The following is a 14,092-nucleotide window of genomic DNA, read 5'->3' as shown; positions in this document are numbered from 1 at the left end:
ACATGTTATTCCTTTTATCCTGTGTATGTACATTGTTGACAGCTTGATTGTAATCATGTAGTCTTTCTGCTGACTGGATAGTACGCAAAAAAAGCTTTCAATGTATCTTTGTTCACATGATAATAAATGAAATTAAACTAAACTTACTATGTCAATGAATCAGAAGGGAGCACAGCAAAATACAGTCACCTGTTATCCATGTGGCAAATCATTGATTTGTGAATAGCTGGGCAGTGGATTATTGTTATACTGTAACTGCCCCCCACTCCAGGGGTCCCGACCTGAAGTGCCGCCTATACATTATCTCCGTACATGCTGCCTGACATCACTGAATTACTTCAGCGCGATGTGTTTTACTCAAGATTCCAGTATTTGCAGTTCCAAGTGTTTCCATCCATTAAACTTTATATAGAAGCAGGCCCTTAGCTCACTGAGTCCACACAGACCATGATCACCCCGTATACTAAAACTATCCTACACTCTAGGGACAATTTACAATTTTACCGAAGCCAATTAACTTACAAACCTGTACATCTTTGGAGTGCTGTGGAATCTAGAGCATCCAGAGAAAACCCACACTGTCACAGGGAGAATGTGCAAACTCCGTACAGTCAGCATCCGTAGTCAGGACCGAACCCGAGTCTCTGGCACTGTAAAGCAGCAACTCTACTGCTGCGCCACTGTGCCACCCATTAGTACCATGGATTAACAACAATCCAATCTCAAGATTTTAAAATTCATAACCGAAAGAGCATTGATTGTCATTTAAGTATCAAGTTCTGAACTTCTGTCACCCTCTGCCTGCAGAAGGGGGTGGGGAGTGGTGTGAAGTAGTGCAGATGGATATTTAATGGTGCAGATTCAGTTGACAGAGGTTGACATCTAAATGCAATAAAATGTTGGAACAATCAATTTTCAAAACTGAAAGTGAAGTTCAAAACTGAAAAGTTCCTGGTATAAGATTATGAAGAATCCCTCAGCCCTTCGCTCCCTCAATCCCTACTCCACCCTCCCTTGGCCCCTGCTCCCCTCTCTCGCAGCCTGTCTCCCACCCTTCCTCAGTCCCCGTCCGTCCACACTCCCACCAACCTACCTACATCCCTCATTCACCCCATGCTATTCCCTCACTCCTTGCTCCCCTCCTCTCCTCACAGTCCATGCCCTTCTCACTGCCCTCAGCTCCTGCTCCCTCTCCTTCTCCCCCTCTTCCTCACCCCTGCTGCCCACCTCTTTCCCTCAACCCCTACCTTTGCCCCACTACCTACCCCTCCCTCCCTGTCTGTCTGTCTGTCTCTCCCTCTGCCCCAGGTTCGCCTCCCTCAGCACCTGCCTGCCTGCCTCTCTCCATCGCCCCTGTGCCCCCTCCCCTCACTCCCACCCTCCGCCCCAGGTTCGCCACCCTCTGCCCCCCCACTCCCTCTGCCCCAGGTTCGCCTCCCTCAGCACCTGCCTGCCTGCCTCTCTCCATCGCCCCTCTGCCCCCTCCCCTCACTCCCACCCTCTGCCCCAGGTTCACCACCATGTGCCCCCCCCCCCCCCGCCCCAGGTTCGCCTCCCTCAGCACCTGCCTGCCTGCCTCTCTCCATCGCCCCTCTGCCCCCTCCCCTCACTCCCACCCTCTGCCCCAGGTTCGCCACCCTCTGCCCCAGGTTCGCCTCCCTCAGCACCTGCCTGCCTGCCTCTCTCCATCGCCCCTCTGCCCCCTCCCCTCACTCCCTCTGCCCCAGGTTCGCCTCCCTCTGTCCCCTCCCCTCACTCCCTCTGCCCCAGGTTCGCCTCCCTCTGTCCCCTCCCCTCACTCCCTCCCTCCGCCCCCTCCCCTCACTCCCTCCCTCACCCCTTCCCCTCCCCTCACTCACTCCGTCCCTCCGCCCCCTCCCCCACCCCCTCCCCTCACTCACTCCCTCACCCCCTCCTCACTCACTCACTCCCTCCGCCCCCTCCCCTCACTCCCTCCCCTCACTCACTACTCACCCCCCTCCCCTCACTCACTCCCTCACCCCCTCCCCTCACATCACTCACTCCCTCCGCCCCTCCCCCTCACCCCTCTGCCCTCACCCACCCCTTCCCCAACCCACCTCCCTCCCCTCCCCCGATCCACTCACTCCCTCTCTCACTCCCGCCCCTCACTCAACTACTCACCCCCTCCCCCCACTCACTCCCTCCACCCCCTTCCCCTCACTCGACTCACATGCGGTCCCTCCGTCCCCCTCCCCTCAATCTCCTCCCTCACCCTCCCTCACCCCCTCCCTCTGCCCCCTCACCCCCTCCCCTCACTCACTCACTACTCACCCCCTTCACTCCCTCACCCCCTCCCCTCACTCACCCCCTCCCCTCACTCACCCCCTCACTCACTACTCACCCCCTCCCCTCACTCACTACTCACCCACTCCCGTCCGTCCGCGCCGTTGGTCTGACTGCCCACGTGACCCGAGTGCCGAGGCCAATGGACGTGCCGTGACGTCACGGCGTCCCCTGCGTGGCCGGAAGCTGCAGGCGCCGCAACCCCGCGGCGAAGGCCGAGTCACGAGCAACGATCTTGGAGCAGAGCCTAAGATCTTTGGTCACGAGGGGGTGGCGTCGTGACGCAAGCCCGGTGACGGCGCCGCCCCTCCCCCCCACGTCCCCAGGCCCAAGGATGATAGAGCAGAGAAGCATCCTCTAGTATCTTCACTCAGGCCCCTTTACTCAAACTGATGCTGCCTGCTGGTCACGGCCCTCCCCTCTCTGCCACACCCTGCACCCACACATTCATTCTCAGGCCTCTGCCCTCTGCTGGCCATGGCCTTCCCCTCTGTACCCACCTCATTTTCAGGTGTCTGCCCCACTCCCCGGTGCTAAACCGGTACCTACCTCATTTGCAGGTGTCTGTACCACCACCTACCCCTGCCAATCCCGTACCCATCTCGTTTACGGGTGCCCAGCCCTGACCCCTTTTGCCAAACCTCTACCCACCTCATTCTCAAGTGCCAGCTCTAAAGGTACCCACTGTACCCACCTCTGAGGCTTAGAGGGATATGGGGCAAATCCATGTAAGTGGGACACTTGGATGTGGCACCTTGGTTGGCATGGATGAGTTGGGCTGAAGAGCCGATTTCTGAGATACTGCCCGTTCCCAGCTGCCTGCTATGACTGAGGTGCCATGTGAGTGTCAGGAAGCATATAAAGGCTGATATTCATGTGTAGGAATGAACTGCAGATGCTGATTTAAACCGAAGATAGTTTAGCGAATAGAACAAACGACGATCGGTTATTGAACGAGGATCAAAACCAGGAACAACGGGCGGGAGACGACAAAAAGACTGCCGGACGACCCCTACGCCGTGGTGTGGCCACTATCACAGGGCTGTCCTTGTCCACGTGCGCGGGCTTTAATCGGCTGACGGAGACGAACTCCTCTTGACCGCCCACGTCCAGCGTGAACGTGGAGACTCCAGTCCTCAGCACCCTGTACGGCCCCTCGTAAACCCGCTGCAGCAGCGAGCGGTGAACGTCCCTATGAAGGAAAACATAAGCACAATTCTGTAATGACACCGGTACATGCACCGATGTTCCGGAAGTGGCGGCGCTGTTGACAGCTGCGGCTCGCCTGCAGTCCGTCTGTTTTTACTTTTTTTGATGTTTTCTTTGGCCTTTTTTAGTTACATTTTAGTTTATTAGGTTGTGTATGTGTGTGTGACGGGGGTGAAACATGTTTTCTGTCTCTTCCTTCGGGGAAATGCTACTTTTTCTTGTCGTATCCCCCTTCTCTGCCTCTGTCTGCGCTGAGGCCTAATTGCGGAGCTGGCGGCCTCCAACTGCGACCGACCTCGAGGCTCCGGAGGCAGAGCCGGCCAGGACTAGGCTGGCCGACTTCGGGGCTGAGGCGGCAGCGGCCCGACTCGGGGCTGAGGCGGCGTTCGGCGGTGGCCTGACTCGGGGCTGAGGCGGCGGCGGCCCGACTCGGAGCTGAGGCGGCGTTCCGGCTTTCAGCAGCGGCCCGACTCGGAGCTGAGGCGGCGGCGACATCACTTCGGAGGTTCGGCCGCTGGCCCAGTGGACGACCGGGAGATCGCAGGTTACAGGTTAGTGACCTGCTTCCGGAGCTCCCGCAACTACAGCTGCGTCCGCTGGACTGGAGGGCGGCATCTTCGGCCTGGATCGCCTCAGCGCAGAGGGAGAACAAGGAGGGAAGAGACAGAGACTTTAAGACTTTTGCCTCCATCACAGTGAGGAGGTGCCTGGTGAACTCACTGTGGTGGATGTTAATTTGTGTTTATTGTATGTTTTGTTATTTATTATTATTATGTATGACTGCAGGCAACAACATTTTGTTCAGACCGAAAGGCGTAGTTCTGACGTCCAGGAGGATCCAGGGCAACTGGTCAACCTAATCGGGGCCGGTAAGCCGGGCCTTCAACGCCGACTTGAGGTGTCCGTGGAAACGCTCGACCAACCCATTCGCCTCTGGGTGATAAGCGGTCGTCTAATTTAGGCGGGCGCCATATAGCTGCGCCAAACCGCACCACAGAGACGAGGTGAACTGTGCCCCACGGTTGGTGGTTATGTCAGACGGGACACCGAAACGAGCGATCCAGTGCGAAACGATGGCTCGAGCGCACGCCTCCGCGGAGGTATCCGTCAACGGGATTGCCTCCGCCCACCTGGTGAACTTATCCACTATCGTAAGCAGGTGCGTGGCACCACGCGAACATGGCAAGGGTCTGACAAGGTCTACATGAATGCAGAAACCTGCCATCAGGCACAGCAAAATCTTGCATGGGCAGCAGCACATGTCGCTGGACCTTGGAGGTCTGACACGGGATACAATCACAGGCCCAGGCGGCCACCTGCTTCCGTAACCCGTACCAGACGAATTTGGACACCACCAGGGCAGAAGTGGCACGAATGGACGGGTGGGCCAAACCGTGAATGGTGTCAAAAACCCGTTGTCTCCAACTAACTGGGATGACCGGACGGGCTCTACGTGGAAACATCACAAAGGACCTTCACGCCTGCCGCGCCGCAACATACCTCTGCCATCTTAAGGCCTGTAATAGCGTTGCGGTAATCTGCCATGCTGGCATCGGCCTTTGGAAAGTGACCAAGAACCCGATGGCACTCTGGTGTCAGGCCAACAGCCTCCTCTTGAACATCAAAAAAACTAAGGAGCTGATCGTGGATTTTAGGAGGGCACATAATCCGAGGACGTACACACCATTGAGGATAAATGGGGATACTGTGGATAGGGTGAGCTGCTTTAAATACCTTGGAGTCCACATCTCTGAGGATATGACATGGACATCACACGCCGCAGCACTCGTGAGTAAGGCAAGGCAGCGCCTTTACCACCTCAGGCAATTGAGGTAATTCAGAGTGTTTCCGAGGATCCTCCAGTGCTTCTACTCAGTGGCTGTGGAAAGCATCTTGTCCGGAAATATTACAATCTGGTTTGGGAATTGCTCTGCCCAGGACAAGAAGGCTCTGCAGAGAGTAGTGCGTTCGGCCGAACGCACTATGGGAACTTCACTTGCCCCCCTGCAGGAACTATACATCAGGAGGTGCAACTCCAGAGCCAATAAAATTATTGGAGACCCCTTCCACCCCTGCAACGGACTGTTCCAGCTGCTACGGTCAAGCAAACGCCTCCGTTGCCATGCTGTGAGAACGGAGAGGTTGAGAAGAAGCTTCTTCCCAGAGGCCATTAGGACTGTAAACTCCTATCTCACCAGGGACTAACTTTACTGTACCACTCCACTGCTTTTTTTTTTTAATTGCTGTTTTTTTCCCCTTTTTCCTTCCGCCCACAATATTTAATATGGAAAAGAATATGTGATTCAGTTACATTCTGTTTGTAGTTTGGTTGTTTGTTTGTCTTTTTGCACAAAGTCCGCAAGCATTGCCACTTTTCATTTCACTGCACATCTCGTATGTGTATGTGACGAATAAACTTGACTTAACTTGACTTGATGTTTTTAAGCGGCAAGAACTGGGAGACTAGTCAGGATTGAGGGAAAGATGAGCGGAGCAAAGTACAGAGAGAGAGCCTTGATGAAAACCTGCTCCAGAGCGTTCTGGACCTCAGACTGGGGCGGAGGTTCACCTTCCAACAGGACAATGACCCTAAACACACAGCCAAGAAAACGCTGGAGTGGCTTCGTGACAAGTCTGTGAATGTCTTTGAGTGGCCCAGCTAGAGCCCGGACTTGAACCCGATCGAACATCTCTGGAGGGACCTGAAAATAGATGTGCATCGACCCTCCCCATCCTACCTGACAGAGCTTGAGAGGATCTGCAGAGAAGAATGGAAGAAATTACACAAGTACAGGCGTGTCAAGCTTGTTGTGTCATACCCAAGAAGTCTTGAGGCTGTAATCGCTGCCAAAGGTGCCTCAAAGTACTGAGTAAAGGGTCTGAATACTTATGTAAATGTGATATTTCAGTTATTTCTTTTTAATTATTTTGCCCAAATTTCTAAACACTTGTTTTCGCTTTTTTATTACGGGGTATTGTGTGTAGATTGATTATTTAAAAAAAAAATTTTAATCCATTTTAGAATAAGGCTGTAACGTAATAAAATGTGGAAAAAGTGAAGGGGTCTGAATAATTTTTTTCAGAATGCACTGTAACTCAGCGGATCAGACGTTTCTTCACCCATGTGTACAAAAGAACTGCAGATGCTGGTTTAAATCGAAGGTAGACACAAAATGCTGGAGTAACTCAGTGGGACAGGCAGCATCTCTGGAGAGAAGGAATGGGTGTCGTTGTCGGGTCGAGCTCGACCTGAATCGTCACCCATTCCTTTTCTCCAGAGATGCTGCCTGTTCCGCTGAGTTACTCCAGCATTTTGTGTTTCTTCATTTATTCCTTTTCTCCAGCAAGGCTGATATTCAAGTTGGTACACAAAATTGCTGGGGAAACTCAGCGGGTGCAGCAGCATCTATGGAGCGAAGGAAATAGGCGACGTTTCGGGCCGAAACCCTTCTTCAGACTGATGGGGGGTGGGAGAAAGAAGGAAAAGGGGAGGAGGGGGAGGAGCCCGAGGGCGGGCGGATGGGAGGGTGGGAGGAGACAGCTAGAGGGTTAAGGAAGGGGAGGAGACAGCAAGGGCTAGCAAAATTGGGAGAATTCAATGTTAATGCCATACGGACGCAAGGTCCCCAGACGGAATATGAGGTGCTGTTCCGCCAATTTCCGCTGTTGCTCACTCTGGCAATGGAGGAGACCCAGGACAGAGAGGTCGGATTGGGGATGGGAGGGGGAGTTGAAGTGCTGAGCCACCAGGAGTTCAGGTAGGTTATTGCGGACTGAGCGGAGGTGTTCGGCAAAACGATCGCCCAACCTACGCTTGGTCTCCCCGATGTAAATCAGCTGACATCTAGAGCAGCGGATGCAGTAGATGAGGTTGGAGGAGATACAGGTGAACCTTTGTCGCACCTGGAACGACTGCTTGGGTCCTTGAATGGAGTCAAGGGGGGAGGTGAAGGGACAGGTGTTGCATTTCTTGCGGTTGCAACGGAAAGTGCCCGGGGAGGGGGTGGTGCGGGAGGGAAGGGAAGAATTGACGAGGGAGTTGCGGAGGGAGCGGTCTTTGCGGAAGGCAGACATGGGGGGAGATGGGAAGATGTGGCGAGTGGTGGGGTCACGTTGGAGGTGGCGGAAATGGCGGAGGATTATGTGTTGTATTTGGCGGCTAGTGGGGTGAAAGGTGAGGACCAGAGGGACTCTGCCCTTGTTGCGAGTGCGGGGATGGGGAGAGAGAGCAGTGTTACGGGGTATGGATGAGACCCTGGTGTGAGCCTTATCTATGGTGGCGGAGGGGAATCCCCGTTCCCTGAAGAACGAGGACATTTCCGATGCTGATATTCAAGTTGATTTGGCTGTCCTTGTACAAGTAACAGAAATTAACATGCAATAATCCACAGGGACGGGAAACATATGTTGCTGTCTGAGTACAAGAACAAGGAAGTGGGGCTGCATGGTGAGGACTATGTTGAGTCTATACATATATCTCACCTTGGTCTGTTTATTTAAAGGAAGATAAAGTTGCTTTAGACTGGATTCTTCTATTAAAGAGATTGCAGATTGTTGTTTATTTATTCATTGAATTGTGTTTATTCTATGCTCTCTACGTGTGTTTTGTTTGAGACCTGTAATGCTGCTGCAAGAGATTGCTGACGCACAGCACCAGATTCAGGGACAGTTTCTTCCCAGCTTCTTATTCTTCTTGCGAATGAAACATAAACCATAGGAATAGTTAGATCTTAAGCCGGGTGTTGAGCAGCCAGGTTGTTGTCTCTGCGTCAATGTCTGCCAGGCCCTGAGCTCCTTTTGGTGGGTGGTAGAGCGGGCACCCAGAGATGACATGGTTGGCTGTTCCCAGCTGTTATCAGGCAACTGAATCATCCTACCACAACCAGAGAGTAGTGCTGAACTACTATCTACCTCTGATGTCCCTCGGACTATCCTTGACTGGACTTTGCTGGCTTTACCTTGCATTAAACGTTATTCCATTCTCATGGATCTATACAATGGAAATGGATTGATTGTAATCATGTATTGTTTTTGTGCTGACTGGTTAGCACGCGACAAAAAGTTTTTCACTGTGCCTTGGTACACGTGACAATAAACTAAACTGAAACTTGATTAATATAGGTGTCAATGGTTACGGGGAGAAGACACGAGAATTGGGTCCAGAGGGAAAAATAGATCAGCAGTGATTGAATGGCAGAGCAGACCAATGGCCTTATTCTGCTCCATGTCTTATGGTCTTATAGTCTATGTAAGAATATCAACAGTCAATAGACAATAGTTCTTTATTTGTCACTGTACAGTGAAATTATTTTCATATTACTCGTGCGGGCACCACCATTATTGGCACCATTATCCAAATTCCGGCCAGCTCGCATGCTCGGTGTACTTTTTTAAAATTTTTTTATTTATTTTTTATTATGAAACTACTTTTATTCAAAAAATAAAAATAAACATAGAGTATTAACACAATCAAAGACTGCCTATGCTGACAGTTTACAAACAAATGATCGTCAAATTAATAACGTCAACGTCAACTGGACCCACGAATGGCCGTTGAAGGACGAGTGTTCCGTTTATCAACAAAACACTCGACCTTCATCGGCGACCAGTATTCATGGAAAGCCTCCAAAGTCCCCATGGACACCACGTGTTCCCTCTTAACACTTAAACAAATTTATCAAATTAAAATATTAACATTCTTATCGATAATATATTCAACCTCCTCGGTGTACTGGAGCAATTCCTGTGAACCAATGTCCCTCTCCTCTCCTCTCCTCGTCTGACCGTCTTTGTGCCGCTGAGGAATCTCCTGCCGCCTACTTGAAAGCACTGGAGGCATTACCCTGGTTCACCTTTTTACTTTGCTCCTTGCGTCAGACTTCTCCAGTTCCCTCCCGGTTATGCCGTCTGCCAAACCTTTGGGCGGGTTCCCGCTGACCGACGAGCCTTGGGGCGAGGTCCCACTGACCGACAAACCTTGGTGCGAGGTCCCGCAGATCCCAAGCCTTCGGGTAGGCTCCCGTTCGCAGTGGAGACTGCGTTGGGCGAGCTGTGCGTACCGGGCGGATCATCCGAGATCAGTCCCTGGCGGGCGCGTTGGGCCTGTTTGCTGGGAGCGTCGCGGCCCTCCGTTGTGGGTACATACGGCGATTATTCACTTATAGACAATAGACTTTAGGTGCAGGAGTAGGCCATTTGGCCCTTCGAGCCAGCACCGTCATTCAATGTGATCATGGCTGATCATCCCCAATCAGTACCCCATTCCTGCCTTCTCCCCATATCCTCTGACTCCACTATTTTTAAGGGCTCTATCTAGCTCTCTCTTGAAAGCATCCAACCAACCTGCCTCCACCGCCCTCTGAGGCAGAAAATTCCACAGACTCACCACTCTGTGAGAAAAAGTGTTTCCTCGTCTCCGTTCTAAATGGCATACTCCTTATTCTTAAACTGTGGCCCCTGGTTCTGGACTCCCCCAACATCGGGAATATGTTTCCTGCCTCTAGCGTGTCCAAGCCCTTAACAATCTTATATGTTTCAAGAGATACCCTCTCATCCTTCTAAACTCCAGAGTGTACAAGCCCAGCTGCTCCATTCTCTCAGCATATGACAGTCCCGCCATCCCGGGAATTAACCTTGTAAACCTACGCTGCACTCCCTCAATAGCAAGAATGTCCTTTATCAAATTAGGGGACCAATACTGCACACAATACTCCAGGTGTGGTCTCACCATGTGCCCTAATTTTGCCCACTAATCTCCTATATGGGACCTTATCAAATGCTTTCTGAAAGTCCAGGTACACTACATCCACTGGCTCTCCCTTGTCCATTTTCCGAGTTACATCATCAAAAAATTCCAGAAGATTAGTCAAGCATGATTTCGTGAATCCATGCTGACTCGGATCGATCCTGTTACTGCTATCCAAATGTGCCGTTATTTCATCTTTTATAATTGACTCCAGCATCTTCCCCACCACCCACCAACTCACTTACTTTGACTCTTGACTCTAGTATTACGAAGAATGACTTTAGGCTCCATTCTTTAGAGATACAGTGTGAAAACAGGCCCTTCGGCGCATCGAGTCTGCGCCGACCAACGATGATCCCATACAAAAGTTCTGTCCTACACACTTGAGACAATTTACAGAAGCCAATTAATTTAATAAACCTGTACTTCTTTGGAGTGTGGGAGGAAACCGGAGCATTGGGAGAAAACACAGGAAGAACGTACAAACTGCACAGACACCACCTGTGGTCAGATTTGAACCCGGATCTCAGGCGCTGTAAGGTAGTTACTCTACCACTGTGCAGCCCGACTGGAAACAAATGACCTATACTCAGAAGAATGAGAGGTGACCTGAATGTATGATTCCAAGTTTGACACAATAAATGTGACACATTTAGACAGGTACCTTAATAGGACAGGTTTAGAGGGATATGGGCTAAAGCAGGCAGGTGGGACTGTTGTAGATGGGATATGTTGGTCGCTGTGGGCAAGTTGGGCCAAAGGGCCCACACTGTATGACTCTGCACATTTACCACCAATTACAAACTGGTGAGAAGGGTGCAGTGCAGGAATAATGAGAGACTGAGGAGCCGAGAGAAAACCCCAAGAGAAAGCGATGCCCGAGCATCTTTTGAATACGGCGGAGATGGGAAAGGTGGGGGGTGACATCACTTGCAGCGTGAGCAGGACAATCGCAGCGCAAGCAGACAGCAGGCAGGCAGATCCATTGTGACGTCATCAGCGAATGCGGCGTTTAGTCGGATTTGTGAACAATTTCATAATTTCATAAATAACTCGAGAAATAAAGGACAACATTTTCAGGTAAGGCGATTTTGGACTCCAGGGAATAAATTTCTATCGGGAATATGTGAAAATTTTACCGTTAGAGCGCCGTTTTTTTGAGAAGATGTGACAACACGCACACACACACACACACACGCACGCACACGCGATCAGAGTTTTATAGTTATAAAAGGACTATTCCTGTCTTTGCAAATGTTCATATCACCCTTATAATTATGCATTATAAACATGCTCTCAGCTGTGTATTCCCGTTGGCTAGCTTTTATGTACCAATCTACCCAAAGTTAAATCCGATGTGAGCAAACATATCTATTAGAGTTTCTCAGTAATATTCCATTGGGATTTAATTTAGAATCTAATGCATGCATCTAATTGTTCCGTTTCAGTATATATAACAATTAAACACTCGTGACTCTTGAGGCGTTTTGTTCAGTTTAGTTCAGAGATGCAGTGCCGAAACAGGCCCTCCGAGTCGACGCCAACCAATAATCCCCGCACACTAACACTATCCCCTACACATACTAGGGACAATTTACAATTTTACAAAGCCAATTAACCTACACCTCTATATCTTTGGAGTGTGGGAGGAAACCAGAGCTCCCGGAGAAAACCCATGCAGGCCACGGGGGGAACATACAAACTCCATACAGACAGCATCCGTAGTCAGGATTAAACCCGGGTCTCTGGTGCTGTAAGGCAGCAACTCTATCGCTGCACCACTGTGCCGCACACTGTGACATAGAATTACTCCAGAATTTTACCAGAATTATGCCTGGATTAGAGGGTTTCAGCTACAGGAAGAGATTGGATAAACTTGGATTGTTTTCGCTGAAACGTCAGAAGTTGAGGGGAGACTTGACATGTATTGATTTAACATAATTTACATTGCTATCCCCATTTTAAAATGCTATAACCACTTGGTTTTACATTGTGAAATATAGTGTACTGCACAATACGCTGTCCTGAGCCACCATTTTAATGATTCGCCTGTAGAATAAGCAATGAACATTATTTCAAGAAACTGAGCAACACTATAATAATAATAACAATATTATACAAAAAGTCATATGTGCAAAATCACTTGGACGTTTCAGGTTGGAAGCCTTCTTCCGACTCTAAAGAAGGCTCTGAAGAAGGGTTCCGACCCAAAATGTCACCTATTCTTTTTCTCCAGAGATGCTGCCTGATCCACTGAGTTATGCTAGCACTTTGTGTCCACCTTCGGTTTAAACCAGCATCTGCAGTTCCTTCCTACTACTTTCCCACTATACTGCAACATGACTTTCTGACTGTTTCGCTGAACACCTCCGCTCAGTCCGTCTAACCTACCTGATCTCCCGACGGCTCAGCACTTTAACTTGCCCTCCCATTACCAATCTGACCTTTCTGTCCTGGGCCTCCTCCATTGTCAGAGTGAGGCCCAATGCAAGTTGGAGGAACAGCACCTCATCTTTCGCTAGGGCAGTTTACACCCCAGCGGTATGAACATTGACTTCTCTAACTTCAGATAGCCCTTGCTTTCTCTCTCCATCCCCTCCCCCTTCCCAGTTCTCCCACTAGGCTTTACTGTCTCCGACTACATTCTATATTTGTCCTGCCCCCTCCCCTGACATCAGTCTGAAGAAGGGTCTCGACCTGAAACGTCTCCCATTCCTTCTCTCCAGAGATACTGCCTCACCTGCTGAGTTACCCCAGCATTTTGAGTCTACCTATGACTTTCTGACTCTTGTACTCAACGACCCGATCGATAAAGGCAAGTGTACCATACGCCTTCATCACCATTATGTTGCTGTTTCCAAAAGGAGCTATAGACTTTGACCCCGTAGATCCCTGTGTAGGAAGAATGGTTCAATGATTCTGAACATCAAGCTGTTAAGAGCCCAGCTATTAACTATAAAGTTAATATTTGAAAATCATTTGGGACTATTTGAACATCCTTTGGAAAGGGGTGGCATGATGGTGCAGTGGTAGAGTTGCTCCCTTACAGCGCAAGGAACCTTGGATCAATCCTGACTACAGATGCAGTCTGTACAGAGTTTGTACATTTTCCTCGTGACCGTGTGAGTTTTCTCCAGGAGCTTCATTTTCTTTCCACATTCCAAAGATGTACAGGTTTGCAGGTTAATTGCCTTCAGTTAAAAAAAAAAGTAAATTGTCTCTAATGTGTAGGGTGTATGGGGTGATCGTGGTCAGCGTGGACTCGATGGGCCGAAAGGCCTGTTTTCACGCTGTATCTCTAAACTAAACTAAACTAAATTGACATGATGAGATCCTGTGGCACAATTTATTGGGCCTGCAGGTTTTAATCCAATCTTCCATAGAACATGGAACTGTACTGCACAGGTACAGACCCTTCAGCCCACAATATCAGTGCCGAACATGATCCCAAGTCAAACACATTTCCTCTGCCAGCAAGTGATCCATGATGCTCCATTCCCTGTATATTATCTCTACCTAAAAGCTCTTAAACACCACTATTGTATCTCCAATGATTAGTCATGGAGTCATACAGCATGGAAACAGGCCCATCAGCCTAACTTACCGATGTCGACCAACATGCCCCATCTACACTAGTCCCACCTGCCCGCATTTGGCCCATATCCCTGGAAACCTTTCCTATCCACATACCTGTCCAAACGTATTTTAAATATTGTTATAGTACCTGGCTCAATTACCTCCTTGGGCAGCTCATTCCGTATACCCACCACCCTCTGTGTGAAAACATTGCCCCTCAGGCTATTAAATCTTTCCCCATGACCTTAAAATTGGATT

The 14,092-nt window shown here is 50.0% G+C and overlaps 1 protein-coding gene across 3 annotated transcripts in view; it reads right to left on the bottom strand.

Annotated features, from left to right (window-relative positions):
* The window catches only part of nub1 (negative regulator of ubiquitin like proteins 1), a 33,455-nt gene extending 30,998 nt beyond the window's left edge, over positions 1-2,457 (bottom strand). For 2 of the 3 annotated variants that reach the window (XM_033043839.1, XM_033043857.1), the window contains exon 1: positions 2,387-2,457. The gene's annotated coding sequence lies outside the window, so the exon portion shown is untranslated. Of the gene's footprint in view, positions 1-2,018; positions 2,034-2,386 lie in introns of all 3 variants that reach the window. The other variant, XM_033043850.1, reaches the window with a different exon arrangement.
* Between the last annotated feature and the right edge of the window lie 11,635 nt (positions 2,458-14,092).

This window comes from Amblyraja radiata, chromosome 2, assembly GCF_010909765.2.
Source record: "Amblyraja radiata isolate CabotCenter1 chromosome 2, sAmbRad1.1.pri, whole genome shotgun sequence".
Taxonomy (NCBI): domain Eukaryota; kingdom Metazoa; phylum Chordata; class Chondrichthyes; order Rajiformes; family Rajidae; genus Amblyraja; species Amblyraja radiata.
Note: the sequence above shows the minus strand (reverse complement) of the source record. Positions and strands in the feature narration are given on the sequence as shown.